The sequence below is a fragment of the Stenella coeruleoalba genome (assembly GCF_951394435.1).
Source record: "Stenella coeruleoalba genome assembly, chromosome: X".
NCBI classification, from domain to species: domain Eukaryota; kingdom Metazoa; phylum Chordata; class Mammalia; order Artiodactyla; family Delphinidae; genus Stenella; species Stenella coeruleoalba.
The window spans coordinates 9,189,480-9,208,044 of record NC_137152.1 but is presented as its reverse complement, the minus strand read 5'-3'; the positions used below and the strand labels follow the sequence as shown (position 1 = coordinate 9,208,044).

The 18,565-nt window shown below is 43.5% G+C and overlaps 1 protein-coding gene across 1 annotated transcript in view; it reads right to left on the bottom strand.

Moving 5' to 3' along the window:
* FRMPD4 (FERM and PDZ domain containing 4) overlaps nucleotides 1–18,565 on the bottom strand; it is an 852,755-nt gene that overhangs the window by 816,227 nt on the left and 17,963 nt on the right. The window contains exon 3 of the mRNA XM_079910629.1: nucleotides 5,381–5,485. The gene's annotated coding sequence lies outside the window, so the exon portion shown is untranslated. The remainder of the gene's footprint in view (nucleotides 1–5,380; nucleotides 5,486–18,565) is intronic.

Genomic DNA, 18,565 nt, shown 5'->3' with positions numbered 1-18,565 from the left:
CACGTCAACCCAAATCACAGGCACTGAAAATAAAAATAGAGCTGGAAAGGATCTTAGCAGTAATCCGTTTACTAGTTCTCAATCTTGACTGCATATTTGGAATCACCATGGTGGGGACTTCTTAAACTCCTTATGCCCAGAGCACACCCCAAAACAGTTGTACGAGAATCTCTGGGGGTGAGACTCAGGAACCAGGAAGCTCCCCAGCACCAGAGCCAAGGGTTAGAACCACTGCTCTATCCTATAATGGAAAATGGATGTCCAGAGAGGTAAAGTGACTTTCCTAAGATTACATGGCTAAATAGTAGCCGAACCACAAGCAGTGTGTTTTCTTTAGAGCCGGCAATGATAGACTGAATTCTATGCTGGCTATAACCCGAAGGAGTGGTCCCCAAACTTGGTTGCCTAATAGAGACATTGAAGTCTTTTGAAATATATAGACTCCTGTCCTCACCCCAACAGAGATACTGATTTAAATCTTTATGAAGTGCTCCAGGTGATTCTACCACGTAGTCAAGGTTGAGCACTACTGATCTAACATGTGAGCATACAGCATAAACATACCTACTCAACTTCCTTAACCACAGACACCAAAGTAGGAGGATGAGACCCCTGCACGTCCAAGGGGCTTTATCAGAATGAAGTCATGACTATAAGGTCTTAATGCCTAGAAGGAGAATGTAGAATAGGCATAATATATTTAAACTATCCAAAAATTACAGGAATTTTTCTGTGAAGAATGATAAAGATTTCCGACAACATGCTTCATTGTTTAAAGCTTCAATACCTGAAGAAAATATAACATTGATCATATAAAATTCAATCCAAGGCATGACATAAGGGAGTTTGTGATACAAATATTACTTTAAATATGAGGTATTCAAAGGTGATGGAAAAAACCAGATATGTTCCTAGGAGCCTTGAGTGAGTCAGTGTGAGCAGGAGTTATTTAGGAGTAAGTGAAGATGTGAAGATGCCCAGATAGGGGTTCAACCAAGGAAAATGTATTAGGTATCTACTGCTACATAACAAATTACCCTAAAAATTAGCAGTTTAAGACAACAAACATTTCTTACCTTGCAGTTTCTGTGGGTAAAAACCTTGGGAGCAACTTAGGGGATTGGTTCTGGTTCAGAGTCTCTAATGAGACTGCAGTCATGGTATTGGCTGGGCTACAATCATCTGAAAGCTTGACTGGGGCTGAAGGATCTGCTTCCAAAATGGCTCATATGGTGGACAGGTTGATGCTGGCTATTGGCAGGAGGCCTCAGTTCCTTGCTACGTGGACCTGTTCATAGGTTGCTTGGATGCCCTTATGACATGACAGTGAGCTTTCTCCACAGTGAGTGATCCAAGTGTGAGCAAGGGGAAAGCCACAGTGCCTTTTACGATGTAGTCTCAGAAGTCATGTATTATCACTTCCACCTTACATGATTTATTAGAAGCAAGACATTTAGTCAATGCCACACTTGAGGGGAGAGGAATTAGGCTCTACTTTCTTTAGAATGAGTCAAAGAATTTGTGGACATATTTTAAAACATCACATAAGGCAAGAGAGAATAGACAAAGACCAGAGCAGGCTTGCTGGTAGACCTAAGACACACTTCATTTTCTGTATAAAGCTGATGACAAGCAATACAAACTATTCCCTTTCTGACAACTGCCAAGAGGTCCAGCTATAACCCTTTAGAACGGGCTAGAGCAGCCTCTGGCAGGAAACGAGGGATTATCCGAGATTTTTAGGAACACTTTCACTCTACAAATATCTATCCACCTGTTTCCTGAAGGCTGGAATTGTTTTAATATTGAGGTAAAAGCCACATTTGGAGAGAAGAGACAACAAAGAAAATGACAATTGAAATAAACACCAATACAGCTGAAGATGGAAATCTTTACTAACCAATTGGTGGGGAGTCTCAGATCACAGACTTAACCTTGCCATATAGGGGGAGGATGACAGATTCCAAGAGAATTAGGAGAAAGGACTGTAAAACGTGAAATAAAATGGAGTCACCTATGTCAAGGGGTTTTAAAATGGAGCTGGGAGACCATTAAGGAGGTGACCCTTATGCACATCCTCACCAGCAGGAACCATGAACTTCTGAACTGGGCCAAACCACAAATACTCCAAGGACTCTGCAAGAACACCTGCAACTTGTCACATTAACGAACTTTTACCTCCCTCTAGTAACAGCCTTAGTATTCAACCATGTTTAGCCAAGACTAGCTTCTGCCTCCAACTTGAAAATTACAAAATTCTTTGTAATGCAAACCTCTCTTCTTTGCCTTTAAAAGCCCCTGACTTTTACTCCCTAGCAGGACACTGTTTGGGAAGCTACCCAAATCTGTGTGCCCCAAATCGCATACTTTGATCCAAATAAACTTTTTTTGCTTGATTATTGCCTCTTAAGTTTATTTAGGTTGACAGGACACAAAAAGGTTAGGATGAGAGCAAGGAGGAATGGACTTCAATGACCCCACAACTTTGCCCAGGTAGTGCTTCCAGTTGTTCAGTAATTGATCAGCTACTTCGGTAATTTTGCTTCACACTCTATACAACGAGAAGTCTTAAGGCAGACAGTTAAGATCTCATCCTCTGGAGCTCTGAGAGTGAATCTCAGTTCCATTCTTTGCTTGCTGTGTTGTTCAGCAAATCACGTAAACATCCTGCACCTCTCCTTCCTCATTTGAACAATGAGGAGAGTAACAGTGCCTACTTTGAAGGTTAGTGGGTGAGTTAAACAAGTTATTATTTTCTCAGTTAGAAAAAACATTTCTTCATAGTATGGCAAGACACCCCAAGACTCAATCTCAATATTTCTGAACATTTGCTGATTAGAAGCAGTAACCAAACTTCTAGAAATCTGCATCCTCAATTGCTACAGTTATTTGTCCTTCCAACCAACCCTGCTGTGTGAGGGACCATTTAAGTGAACCTTCTTGTTCACATACATATGTTAAGAGCCGACCCACAATCCTTGGGTAACTCCTGACTACTTAACAGTACTAAGGTTAATTATTAAATGTCAATAAATAGGCTTCCCTGGTGGCACAGCGGTTGAGAGTTCGCCTGCCGATGCAGGGGACACGGGTTCGTGCCCCGGTCCGGGAGGATCCCACATGCCGCGGAGCGGCTGGGCCCGTGAGCCATGGCCACTGAGCCTGGGCGTCCGGAGCCTGTGCTCCGCAATGGGAGAGGCCACAACAGTGAGAGGTCCGCGGAACGCAAAAAAAAAAAAAAAAACCAGTTCCTCTTAGCTTTTACATTCAATTTACTAATCATATTATTGTATTTATAAATCTACCAAGTTTTAATAATCACACTTGGGGGATCATTAATGCGTGCTCCCATCGCCAATGCAGTTGATTACACTCTCTTTAGTATGTTAAACAGCATTTAAATTTTTTTTTAACATCTTTTTTGGAGTATAAATGCTTTACAATGGTGTGTTAGTTTCTGCTATATAACAAAGTGAATCAGCTATATGTATACATACATCCTCATATCCCCTCCCTCTTGCATCTCCCTCCCACCCTCCCTATCCCACCCCCCCTATCCCACCCCTCTAGGTCATCACACAGCACCGAGCTGATCTCCCTGTGCTATGCAGCTGCTTCCCACTAGCTATCTATTTCACATTTGGTAGTGTATTTATATCCATGCTACTCTCTCACTTCGTCCCACTTTCCCCTTCCCCTTCCCCGTGTCCTCAAGTCCATTCTCTACGTCTGTGTCTTTATTCCTGTCCTGCCCCTAGGTTCATCAGAACTGTGCTTTTTTTTTTTTAGATTCCATATATATGTGTTAGCATACGGTATTTGTTTTTCGCTTTCTGACTTACTTCACTCTGTATGACAGACTCTAAGTCCATCCACCTCACTACATATAACTCAGTTTCGTTTCTTTTTATGGTTGAGTAATATTCCTTGTATATACGTGCCACATCTTCTTTATCCATTCATCTATTGATGGACACTTAGGTTGCTTCCATGTCCTGGCTATTGTAAATAGTGCTGCAATGAACACTGGGGTGCATGTGTCTTTTTGAATTATGTTTTCTCAGGGTATATGCCCAGTAGTGGGATTGCTGTATCATATGGTAATTCTATTTTTAGTTTCTTAAGGCACCTCCATACTGTTCTCCATAGTGGCTGTATCAATTTACATTCCCACCAACAGTGCAAGAGGGTTCCCTTTTCTCCACACCCTCTCCAGCATTTATTGTTTGTAGAATTTTTGATGATGGCCATTCTGACTGGTGTGAGGTGCTACCTCATTGCAGTTTTGATTTGCATTTCTCTAATGATTAGTGATGTTGAGCATCCTTTCATGTGTTTGTTGGCAATCTGTATAACTTCTTTGGAGAAATGTCTATTTAGGTCTTCTGCCCGTTTTTGGATTGGGTTGTTTGTTTCTTTGATATTGAGCTACATGAGCTGCTTGTATATTCTGGAGATTAATCCTTTGTCAGTTGCTTCCTTTGCAAGTATTTTCTCCCCTTCTGAGCATTGTCTTTTCGTCTTGTTTATGGTTTGCTTTGCTGTGCAAAAGCTTTTAAGTTTCATTAGGTCCCATTTGTTTATTTTTGTTTTTATTTCCATTTCTCTAGGAGGTGGGTCAAAAAGGATCTTGCTGTGATTTATGTCATAGAGCGTTCTGCCTATGTTTTCCTCTAAGAGTTTTATAGTGTCTGGCCTTACATTTAGGTCTTTAACCCATTTTGAATTTATTTTTGTCGATGGTGTTAGGAAGTGTTCTAATTTCTTTCTTTTACATGTAGCTGTCCAGTTTTCCCAGCACCACTTATTGAAGAGGCTGTCTTTTCTCCATTGTATATTCTTGCCTCCTTTATCAAAGATAAGGTGACCATATGTGTGTGGGTTTATCTCTGGGCTTCCTATCCTGTTCCATTGATCTGTATTTCTTTTTCTGTGCCAGCATTTAAAGTTTTAATATATTCTATTTCTTTTTTACATGCTTCAATTGTGTGAGTAACAAACCTTCACAAGTACTTAAGTAATGTTTATAAATCTAATGAATTAAATTTGTAAATATGTTAATAAACCTAAGTTTTGAAGCTACCCTTGCCCACCTGTGTGAGTTCCCACAGAAGAACTGAAAGATATAGTTATGTAATATTCGTTGACGAGGACCAAGGACTCTGCCCCAAGGCTGCACTATTCTTTCTTTCTTTCTTTCTTCCCTCCTTCCTCCTTTCTTTCTTTCTTCCTTCCTTCCTTCCTTCCTTCCCCCTTTCTTTCTTTCTTTCTTTCTTTCCCTTCCTTTCTCTCCCCCTCCCCCTCCCCCTCCCCCTCCCCCTCCCCCTCCCCCTCCCTCTCCCTCTCCCTCTCCCTCCCTCCCTCCCATTTATTAACTCACAGTTCTGTAGGTCACAGTCTGGGTAAACTTGATTGGGTTCTCTGCTCAGGTTCTCACAAGGCCAGAATCCACTTGTTGACTAGGCTGGGTTCTTTTCAGGAGGCTCTGGGGGAAAATATATGCTTTCAAGCTCATTCTTATTGTTAGCAGAATTCAGTTCTCTGTGGTTGTAGGAATGAGGCCCTGTTTCTTTGCTGGCTATTGGAAGGGGATTGATCTCATCTCCTAGAGGCTGCTCTTAGGTCCTTTCCATGTGGCTCCCTCCTTCAAGCCAGCAATGGAGAACTTCTCATGTACTGAGTCCCCCTTATACTTCTACTCTCTGACTTCCTCTTCTGCTGCTCTACTGTTTCTTGACTGTTCCTCCTTTGTTTCTTCATTCCCTCCCTTCCCTGATTAGCAACTGTTCCAATCTGCCCTTTGGAACTCAGGGAAGGTCAAGGAGGCTGAAGCCTCTTTCCTGCAAATAAGAAATGGAGCTGGGGAGGAGGACACGGAAAGAATCTGTACCAGGGAGGGCCCCACAGGGTCCTGCTCCACTTCAATATTGCTTATAAACTTCATAAGATTTCAAGCTAAAATCACAAGTTTAAATCAGTAATTCAAATACATATTTTGAATTGGTATCACAAAGCTGATTGGTTATTTTAATAGGATAAATTCTCTCAAATGTTAGAAACACCTTAAATAGCAAATAGGTATAGGTTATTCTTAACCACAAAAATATTAATGCTATAGTTTTGATTCTCTTAAAAATTTTTTCTGAATTCTAACTTTTCCTTGGATTAAAGGATGTCTATCCACTAAGGAAACATAACTGTTTCCTTAAGCATTAAGCATCTTAATGTTTTCATTCAGGCAGTTATGGCATCCTCCAAGAATGTTGGGTTACCTCTCTGGGTGATGTTTAGGCTTGTCTTCTAGTTCCCTGAAAAGAGGCCCATGCCTCAGACCCTATGAATAGATGCTCATACACAACGCTCAAGGGACACACTGAAGGCTCTTTATAGCTGACACATTAATGCTTTCCACATGGGGTGGTCTCACAGCTCAATTCCATGTAATCTGAATCTTCAGTTCACCAATGAAAGCCTGGAACCTCTCCCCCAAATCTAAATGATGAGGTTTTGAATATATTTGCCTGATGAAGATACTGAATACTTTCTCCTCCAGCTCCAGAGGCCTGAGTGAACCCTACAGCCTTTTTATATCCTGACTATCTAGTAAAGTCATAGTACTATAGTTATTAAAATAACTTGTAAATGGAAAATGGATTGTGAGGGCAAATAGAGAAGCAGGAGGAAGGGTTAGGAAAGTATCTCAGTGGTCCACAGGAGACATGATAGTGGCCAGGACCAGAGTGATGTAACCAAGCAGGAGGCTATGGGGCCTTCCCAGGACAGACCCTCCCCACACGTCCTCTGCCTGCCTCTTCTCTGTTGAAAAGCTGTAGTCTCCCAGTCCTCCCCTGACTCATAAAAGTCTGGCTCAAAAATTAATGATTGTATTGCTTTTGGAAAATTGGGCTTTATTATAAAATATTTTTGTTCCAAATGACTTACTAGTCAAGAATCTGCTAAATATTATCGTGATGGTTAAATATGATGTGTCAACTTATCTAGGCTATGGTTGGTTGGTTGATCAAATACTAGTCTAGTTAAGGTACTTTGTAGATGTGATTAACATCTATGATCAGTTGTCTTTAAGTAAAGGGAATTACTCTCCATAATGTGGGTGGGCCTTATCCAATCAGTTGAAGGCCTTAAAAGCAATAACTGAGGTTTCCCCAAGAAGGAGCAATTCTGCCTTAAGACTGTTACAGAGAAGTTTTGCCCGAGTTTCTAGCTTGCTGGCCTACCCTACACACCCAACTACTGTCTGAGTTGCCAGCCTGCCAGCCTGCCCCTACAGATTTCAGAGCTGGCAGCCCCACAATCACATGGGCCAATTCCTTAAAATAAATCTCTTCAATGTATGTTATATAGGTATATATGTTATATAGGTATGTATGTATAATGTACATACACACACATACATATACATACACATATATCCTATTGGTTCTGTTTCTCTAGAGTTAGAGAGACTGATACAGTTAATTATTCACATATTTCATGTAGATAAAAATTAATAAGAAAACTACATTTAATGATCAAGAAATGATCCTTGGGGCTCCTCTAATTATGTATACTACCTCAGGTAAATCAGAAGTGTTTCAAACTTTTTTTTTTTTTTTTTTTTTTTTTTTTGCGGTACACGGGCCTCTCACTGTTGTGGCCTCTCCCGTTAAGGAGCACAGGCTCCGGATGCGCAGGCTCAGCGGCCATGGCTCACGGGACCAGCCGCTCTGCAGCATGTGGGATCTTCGCGGACCGGGACACGAACCCGTGTCCCCTGCATCGGCAGGTGGACTCTCAACTGCTGCGCCACCAGGGAAGCCCTGTTTCAAACTTTTGATGAATGGAAGAAGGAGGAAGGGAGGGAGGAATTTCCATTTGCAAACTGAACTGTTCTGGAGTTTCTGCTTGGAAATAGAGATGAAGGTTGTACCAGCTGGCCTTGCTGCTGATAAAGACCATCCTCAGTACCTCTTGGAGGCCTCACCATGTGCCACTCATAAAAGAAAGGGGATGATGAGTTGTTCTGCATAGAAGCTGAGGAAAGAGATTTCTAGAGACAATATGGCATTGATAAGAAATTATTTCAAATTGCGAAATGCATCTGTGTAAAAGAAAAGTACGGAAAAACCTGCACATTCTTTTGTTAGCAAAACTGAATTCAGCTAGATAATCTTTCCCATATTATTACAAAGCGAGTTGTACATTAATTAGCAAGCTCTCCCAATAGAATGAAAGGCAGCTGATTTTCTAAATCACTTGCTTACTAATACATGATTGCAATTTAATAGGCCGCTATGAATAACTTATTTTTAGGACATATGTTTTGCATGCCATTATTTTCACAAAGAGATGTTTTGTCATATAAGTTGTTTTTCATATCCCTGACAGATGTGTATATAAGTAGAAAATGATATAAATACCTTCATAGGATCATAGGCCTAAATGTAAACGCAAAAACCATAATATTTCTTGAGGGAATCACTGGAAAATATCTTCTTGACCTTGAAGTAAGCAAAGATGTCTTTAAACAGGACCCAAAAGGCACTAACCATAAAATAAAAAGTCATAAACCACACTTCATCAAAATTAAAAGTTTCTGCTCACCAAAACACAACATCAAGAAAACCCACAGACTATGATCAGATTTGCAATAATCCATGACAAAGTACACAAATCCAGATGCTAAAAGGAACTGCGACAAATCAATAATAAAAAGACAACTAAAATTTTTAAACGGGACTTGAAAATACACTTTGCAAAAGAAAATTATAGATGACCAATAAGCACCTGAAAAGATACTCAGCAACACCAGTCATCAGGAAATGCAAAGTAAAACCACAATGAGACACCACGATACATACTATAAACCTAGTAAGATAGTTTAAATGAAAAGATGAGCATGAACAAGTGGTAGCTAGGGTATGGAGCAACAAGAATTTTCAGACATTGTTGGCGGGGGTATAAAATGGTAGGATATAGCTTGAAAAGAGTTTGACACTTTCTTATATAGTTTCCCTATTCTTAATCCTGGTATTAGACTCCTAGGTAGTTACCCAGGGGAAATGAAAATATATGTCTACAGAAAGACTTGTATGTAAATGTTCATAGGAAATTGATTCATAGCAGACAAGAACTGGAAACATGCAAATTTCCATCAACAAGTGAGTGGATAATCAAATTGTGATGTTATATTACTCAGCAATAAAAAGGAAGTACTGATACATGCAACAACATGAATGACTCTCAAAATCAGTATGTTGAGTGAATGAAGTCAGATGGAGAGAGTACATATGGCATGGTTCTATTTATATCCATTTCTAGAACAATCAAAACATCTATAGTGAAAAATTCAAATAGTAGTGGCTTGGGGTTGGGAGTGGAAGAGGTAGAGGGAGTTTTGACTGGAAAGGGACAGGAGGGAACTTTCTGGGGAGATAGAAATGTTCCATATCTTGACTGAGGCGATGGGTACATGGACGTATTCCTCTGTTAAAACTCCCTGAACTGCGCACTTAAGATCTTTGCATTTTACTGCCTATACGTCATGCCTCAACAGAATTTCCTTCTTCATGGGTAATATACATTGCTGTTTCCCTGCTTTCCCCATTCATAAGAGATTTTCCAGATCTCTACAGGACAGTCAAGATTTTAGAAAGTAAGTTAGATTGTTTTCAGAAGCTCCAAATAGAGCAATAGCCTAAGAAATTACAACAACTATTCTAACACGGTTTTTACTAATGTTTAGCTCCTATAAAAGAGGCAGAATGAAATGATAATAACTGAATCCTTTGCTCTATGCTTCTGTGGGCCATAACATCATGGACAGTACGCAGGCATGAGGTCACATAAGGAAGAGCAAATAGCATCCCTCCTTTGCAGCTCAGCTGTCCTCATCAGTGTGCCACTGGCTCCATACGTCATGGCATCTTATGTCTGTGTTCTGTTGTGACAGCTGTGTGGCTCTCAGGAGTCTGTGGTGGGGCTCTGTGTCCAGGCGGCCGTGGTCCCCTCTGAAAACGTTATTGGCTCGGTGGCCACCTAGGCCTCCTCAGTGACCCCCTCAGGCAATCCGAGCAAGCCTTCTAGTCTTCCAGCAGCACATGGGTGCCCCCATCACTTAAAAAAGACTCATATTTTCAGTCCCCTCTCCTTGCAACTAGGGCGTATGTCTATGAAATGGGACTGGAGGACGGTTCGAGAGCATGCAAGGGGCTATTTTCACAATGGCTCCTCCATTCTGCCTTGCCCCAAACCTCTGATTTTATCCCGACTGGGCTCTGAACGGTGAAGTCTTGACCTCTACCTAGTTCACCTCTAAGCCTTTGGCCCTGCTGTTTGAGGGGAACTTCAAGGAGTCGGACTCTCAGCTGCCTCCCTATTGGCTTGGACCTTAATAGACCACCTGGCTCTCAGCAACCCATGTTCCTGCAGATTCCAAATCCTGGTCCAGGTCCAGGGCCAACCACAGATCCAGGTACGGGGCCATCACTTCACTATCATTGGTCACTCTGAACGGAGGTTGAGAAATGGTTGCAAGTGGTAATCTGTTGATGAGGAAGCTTCTATGTGAGAACAGTTTAAAGAACTCAAAGATTAGCAGGTTTACATTATCCCAAATTTACCAATCAGTTTTCCCTATTTTGTAAATGTAGTTGAAAAAATTCCTACCTTATGTAAAACTTTGGGCAAGCAGTTCAAATTGGAATTTTGATATATTGAAATCTTTTTCTCAGTTTAGTGTTTTGAGGTGTACATCTGAATGGGAATTTTCTTTAAAATGCTGTAATGATGCATACACATTTCCAAATTTATGGGATACTAATACATTTTCATACATAAAGGATTGGATTGAGAAAATGACGAGTTTTTCTGTTATCTGAGAAAAGTATTTTCTTTCAGATCCATGTATTGACCCTGAGCGAACTTACTGTCTAAAAGAGGCTTTGTTTTGGTCTTCCTCCCAGCTATCTGAGTGTAGGAACTAACTTTAGTGTATAGCAAAACCCAAGTAGCACAGCTTTATAGACTGAAATGAAGAGTTTCTGCAAAATTAAGTATGCATCACACTTGAAAACACTGAGGTCAAAGAGAAACTTAGACCCTCTAAGGAAACTCTTTTGTCCTAGGCTGAAATGTAACAGACTGAAGTTCAATTTAGAAGGCTGGACTATCATCTATTATTTTTTACCCTGGCCACCGCACTGTCAAAATGGAAGATGCGGCTAATCAATTACAGCAGCTGAGCTGGAATATTGTATAGCTTGTAATCTTTGAAGCTTAAAAGAAAATCCGTTTACAAAAATTTGGAGATACATCAAAATGACAAGGGGACTAAAAGTGCCATCACTTTTAGTTAACACCAGCCAGAGTTTTAGAAAGCTATAACATCCTCATTCCCCTTTTTCTTTACCTCTTCTAACATCTTCCAATTTGATCATCACCATGTCGTGGAAACAGAATTGATGGGATGCTTACAAAACAGATGTTTTCAAGGAATGCTAATAATATATTTAAACTGAGGATCTACCTTTCCAAGACGACATAAATTACAAGTGACAGAATACAAGGTACACAAGGATGCATTAAAATGTATACCACAGAGCAGACAAAATCACAGCAGATATTGTCCAGTCGGTATTTATTGAACACACACTATATGATAGAAAGTCCCCAAATTTCTCCTGAAGAATTACTAATCTTTCACTCTGTCAAAGTATGGACTATCTGTTTAGAACATGACTCAAAAAGAAAAGTATAACAATTCACCGTACTCAGAACCAACAGGGGAAGAAGCAATAATATTCAGGATACTATCGTCTTATGACTAAATGAAGAAAGAATCATACATGTGAGTGTGTATATATGTATATATATACTCATACACAAACATCATAATGATGAAGTGCTTTTCCTTAACTTCATTACAACTGAAATATGCTTGTGCCTTCTGATGGCGAGTGTTTTCCAAAGGGAACTCTATTAGTGGTACGGAGGTCCGATTGTTGTTGATACTTTTTGTTCTTCCTGTCTCTTTCTTTCTTTGCTTCTCTGCCTGAATGTAACTTTCTCATACCAAATACAGATTTTTTTAGCTCTAACTTCACCCAGCACATAGCAGTGAGACTATTCTGGTAGTGCATCCTCAGTTTCTCTATCACCACTCTCTAAGTCAGTGGTTCTCCACCAGGGGTGACTCTGCACCCCTAGGGTCTTGGGCAATGTCTGGACATATTTTGGATTGACACAACTGGGGAAGGGATACTACTGGCAACCAGTTGTTGGAGGCCAGGAATGCTGCTAAATGTTCTACAATGCATAAGCCAGCACCCCCATGACAAAGAATGATCCAATCCCAAATGTCACTCATGCTGGGACTGAGAAATCCTGGTCCAGAGTTAGGTATAACCAGGCCTACTATGGGACTGGCTCACTGCTAAGCAATTGTATTTTAGGGTTTCCGATGCAGAAGGTTAAATTAATCAAACTCCCTGGTTTGTGGCACATTTTCATCATTGGACTCTACAAGGCCTGATTTTCTTTCTTTCTTTCTTTCTTTTTTTTTGTGGTACGCGGGCTTCTCACCGTTGTGGCCTCTCCCGTTGCGGAGCACAGGCTCCGGATGCGCAGGCTCAGCGGCCATGGCTCACGGGCCCAGCTGCTCCGTGGCATGTGGGATCTTCTCGGACCGGGGCACGAGCCCGTGTCCCCTGCATCGGCAGGTGAACTCTCAACCACTGCGCCACCAGGGATGCCCTCTGATTTTCTTTTATTTATTCTCTACCCCCATTCCCCCACTCTACCACTCTAGTGTACTTGATGTGTATCTTTTATTTGTATATGACCTTGTATAGCATTTAGGGGTGTGTTTGTGTACATGTATTTGATGTTACATGCATGGCATTGGGCTCTAAACCCACAGCATTCTCTTCCTGACTTTTTTTCACACAGCACTGTTTTCACGATCTACCCACGTTGCTGTGTGCAAATCCAGTGTGTTCCTTCTCATTGCTAAGAGATATTCCAGAGTATGCTTTCACCACAGTTGACTAATAACCTCCCACACTCCCACCACTATAAATGTCATGATGAACACCTTCATAAATGTTCCTTCTGTATCTGTGTGAGAATTTCCCTGAGATATACATCCAGGAGAGAGGCTACTCAGTGCTATTTCAGATATTATCATAAACGGTCTTCAAAGCAATGCTGTGAGATAACAGGCATCATTGTTTTCTACTGTAGAGAAGGAACAACAGAAATGTCCAGGGATTACATAAATTGCCCAAGGTTACTCAGCAGAGCTACGATTTGAACCTCTATTTTCTGAAGCTCACACCTTACTTTCTCCTTAGAAACCTCCAGATGTAGAAGAGAATGAAGTCCAGAGCAGAAGCAGCACTGACAGAAGGGTGACATGGAAGGACAAGCATGAGTCTGTACTCACAAAATACTCTAGAATCGTCTACCCTTCCCCAGATGAGGTATCTTCCTCTCCAGCCTCTTATTCCCAGGATAAGAGGAGCAAACCTCACAGGGACAACTGAGCCTCTGAGTTTGCTCCTGACCCTCTGAGTTTCCTGAGCCTCTGAGTTTGCTCCTGACCCTCTGAGTTTCCTTAGAGGGTCAGGAGCAAACCTCACAGGGACAACTGAGCCCATCACAGCCTGAGTTTCAAGCCAAAGGACACCTCGCAAAAAAAAAACCCCAAATCTCTCCTGGTGTTGCAATGTCCTCCCCATTCATTCTTTCATTCACTTTCAATATTAATCAACCATCATTTCCACTTATCTTCCAGTTGAATCATGTTTTGAGAAGTCAAAACTGGATTTGGCTGTGACTCTTTGGACCAGGTACGCATAATGAAAGGACGAGGAGGCTAGTGAAACAGGCCAGGCTCGGGATCCAGATTCCCAGGCCTGGGTCCAAGTGTTATTGAACCACTGAGCAATTGTGAGCAGCTCAGCTTCTCTGAGTCTCACTGAACTGCCCTGGGAAAGAGGTGAGGTTTAAGATTTTGTTCCAATGCACCTTCAGGGTCAGTGAGGGTCCCTCAAGAGCCCTTCAGAATGGCAGAGTGTTTGGGAATGAGAGCCCCAGAACTCGCCCACTTCGACCAATTTTATATACAGTCGTCCCTCGGTATCCACAGGGGATTGTTTCCAAGACCCTCCTTGGATACCAAAATCCAAGGATGCTCAAGTCCCTGATATAAAATGGTATGGTATCTGCCTATAACCTCCACACATACTCCTGTATACCTACTTAAAATCAGCTCTAGATTACTTATAATACCTAACGCAATGTAAATGCTATGTAAATAGGTATAAATACAATGTAATGTAAATAGCTGTCAGTGCATGGCAAATTCAAGTTTTCCTTTTGGGAACTTTTTGGACATTATTTTTCCAAATATTTTCAACCCATGGTTGGTTGAATTCGCTGACGCAGAACCAAGGATGTGGAGGGCCAGCTGTACTGACGTTGCATATAATAACGCATCTTTTTACCACAAAGGGTTCCAGCACTAACAAAAGATTTTGAAAAACGACTGATCACAGTGACTTTCAAACTCTGCTCAGTGCCAGATACTCTCTGCTTCTATAACAAATCCCCCTTCTCTTGTCCCCAAAGCTCTGGCTTCCCTTAACTTCCCCTTCTCCTAGAAAACAAAGAAATTGAAGGAAGAATCGTGTTAGAGGGGCCAGGCAACATTCTCCATTAGACACAATCAGGCTGGGATCCAGGGCCCACAGTATGTCTAGAGGCCCACACAAATTATTTGCATTTTCATTTCTTTTAAAATCACAAGAGGGGACTTCCCTGTTGGCACAGTGGATAAGACTCTGCACTCCCAATGCAGGGGGCCCAGATTCAATCCCCGGTCAGGGAACTAGATTCTACATGCCTGCTGCAACTAAGAGTTCACATGCCACAACTAAGGAGCCTGTGTGCTGCAACTAAGAAGCCCGCATGTCACAACTAAGGAGTCCCCATGCTGCAACTAAGGAGCCAGTGAGCCACAACTAAGGAGCCCTTGAGCTGCAACTAAGACCCAGTGCAACCAAATAAATAAATAAATAAATGATTTTTTTAAAAATCAGAAGAAAAAAGAGGATAATAATAACGTATATATAAAAATGACTCCAGCCTGGATTAGACTTGTCTTCACGCCAAAACAGTAGTAAATAGTAGTAGTAATAAATAGTATTAAAAGATAATTTTTAATACTTTTTGGTGGAAGATGGGGCCCACGAAGGTATCATGGGCCCTAGCAGTGGGAGATACATGACCTCTGGGAGGCAGATCTGGGTTCAGATCCCTGCCTTTCCCTTCTTGGCTGCCTGTTATTTACCTGTGTGTCTCAGGCTTTTGTCAGCTCAACGGGGACCCAGATCCCCCTGAGTTGTTGTTGGGAGGCGTAAGTGAGCACGTGCGGGAAGCTCTGGCCCACAGGAGCTACACCCGCGCCTTAAGTGAGGACGTGGGCAGGAGTTACATCCGCGCCCGGCCTCCTCCTGACGCATGCTCTGGCACAAGCCTCCAGCCAGATCACACAGGTACACGTTTCAGGAAGCACTTAGCCAAGCTTCGCTCCTTGACCTCGCCTCTAAATTTCTAAAATCTCCTGCCAGATAATTCAGCCCTGCTTTGTTCTCTCTGTGAGGGATTAAGCAGAAATCATAGAATGGTCTTAGAATACCCCCTGCTTCTCTGTGGAAAAAAATCCCAGTTTTGACAGAAATAAGCTGATGTAAACTCAGGAGCCACAGCCTGGACCTCACCCTTTCTCATTTTTCCATCCTTTTTTTTTTTTTTTTCGGTACGCGGGCTTCTCACTGTTGTGGCCTCTCCCATTGTGGAGCACAGGCTCCGGACGCGCAGGCTCAGCGGCCATGGCTCACGGGCCCAGCTGCTCCGCGGCATGTGGGATCTTCCCGGACCGGGGCACGAACCAGGACCGGGGCAGGCGGACTCTCAACCACTGCCCCCCCAGGGAAGCCCCCCTTTCTCATTTTTATCCCCCAGAGCTGAGAAATAGCCAGACCTGACAATAGAAATAGAAATGAACAGAATGTATGGCTTCATTGACATGAAAGATCTGTCCCTGGAAAGGTGCGCCTTTCAGAAACACACAAAAACTTTTAAACTTCGAGGTGAGTATTTGCTGTTTTAATTTTAAAATAAGAATATAAGGGCTTCCCTGGTAGCGCAGTGGTTGAGTCCGCCTGCCGATGCAGGGGACACGGGTTCGTGCCCCGGTCCGGGAGGATCCCACATGCCGCGGAGCGACTGGGCCCGTGGGCCATGGCCGCTGAGCCTGAGTGTCCGGAGCCTGTGCTCCTTAACGGGAGAGGCCACAACAGTGAGAGGCCCGCGTACCACACACAAAAAAAAAAAAAAAAAAAAAAAAAATATATATATATATATATATATATATATATATATAGCATTAGCAAAACCACTCCAAGTTAAGAGCACACTAAAAATCAAGTGGAACTTGTAAGGCCAACTGGCCCGAGGCAGGGGAACGCAATCAGACTCACAGGTTGTATCAGACTGAAACTTTCCGAACCACCCAGTTCCAGAAACTGACCTGGAGACTTTCCGGACCACCCAGTTCCAGGAACTGACCTGGGGACTTTCCACCCGGCCCAGCCTTCCCGCCTTTCGAGGGGCGGGACTAACGGTCCCTCACGATACCCGAAAAGACCACCAAATAAGGAATACCCTGCGCCCCGTCCCCGGATTCACCACACCCCTTTCCCTTCTTCCCCTATAAATTCTGCCCAAACCCCCGACCGGGCGCGACTTCTCTGGCCCCTTTCTCTCGGGCCAGTAAGCCCTGTCCAGGAGCGTTCCCAAATTAAGCTTGTTTAAGCTCTGCTACGTCTTTGGTGCCGTTCCTTACACTTAGTGCCGAAACCCGGGAGGGGTACCAAGCCCCAGGGTTACCGCGCGGCCCGCTCCTCCCCTCCCCCAGGAGACAACCAGGGAACCTCTACTCATCCACCCGATCCGGCAGAAAACGGGGTAAGTCCCCCTCCCTTGTTCCCTCCGACCCTCAGAGTCCCTGCCCACCGGACTCCCTGTCCTTAATCGCGGCCACGTCAGGGACTCCTCCGTCCTCTCTCTGGGCCTCGGGCAACTGTGGAGACGTCCCAATCGCCTGACCGCCCTCCGACCTGCCGTGAATTGGAGACGGAGACCAGGGACGCCTCTCTCCCTCTCCATTCACTCAGGGACAGACTAGGGGTCATGGGAACCTCACAATCGAAACCAGATCCTAAGACGCCCCTGGGGTGTCTCCTAGCCAATTTTACAGCCCTCGGTTTCTCCCAAATCTCCGTCGCCGACAGCTTATTTTCTATTCCACTGTGGCCTGACCACAATATCCTCTAGACAATCAATCCAAATGGCCTCCTGAAGGGACTTTCGATTTTAACATCCTCCGTGATCTAGATAATTACTGCCGCAGAACGGGCAAATGGCAAATGGTCCGAGGTCCCCTAGGTCCAGGCCTTCTGGTATTTGCGCTCCCGTCCTTCCCTCTGCGTCGATTGTTCCACTTCCCAGATCCTTCTTGTCAAACAGACATCTCCTACATCCAAGCCCCTAACTTCCTTTGACGATGACCCCCCTCCACTAGCCGACCCACCCGAATCTCTCGCCTCTCCCCCCTCCAGAGCCCCTCTCCAACCTCCACCCTACCCTGAAGCGCTCCCTCCTCCTCCCGAACCCGCTCCGGCCCCTCCAACCGCTCTCCCGCCTCCCTCAACGGTTTCTCCTCCCACGCCCCTTGCTTCGCCAATTAGTGCACATACATGCTCTCACGACTCCCAAGATCCAAATCTCCTCTGCCCTCCGAGGGAGGTAGCAGGAGCGGAAGGATTAGTTAGAGTTCATGTTCCCTTTTCCCTCCAAGATCTCTCTCAAATAGAAAAGCAATTAGGCTCCTTTTCTGCCGACTCTTCCCGCTACATCAAAGAATTTCGCTCTCTCTCTCAAGCTTACGATCTAACCTGGCACGATATCTTTGTGATCCTATCTTCTACTCTGACCCCTGACGAGAGGGAAAGAATTCAAACTGCTGCCCAAAACCATGCAGATCAGGTTCACCTTACCGACAACTCCATGCCTGTCGGAGCGACTGCCGTACCTGGCACCGATCCAGGCTGGACATATCAGGATGGCCAAGATGGCCGCCGTAAACGCGACCTCATGATCCAATGCCTCCTGGCTGGCATGCAGGCTACCGCTCATAAGGTGGTCAATTTTGAAAAACTAAAAGAGATAACCCAAGAACCTAACGAAAATCCAGCTATCTTTCTCAGTCGCCTTACAGAGGCCTTAACTCTCTACACCCGGCTGGATCCCGACACGCCGGCAGGGGCAGCGGTCCTAGCCACCCATTTTATCATCCAATCAGCCCTGGACATCCGAAAGAAATTAAAACGGGCAGCAGATGGCCCTCAGACCCCTATTCGAGATCTGGTAAAGATGGCCTTTAAAGTCTATAATGGCCGTGAGGATTTGGCAGAATCCAGCCGACAAGCTCGGATGCACC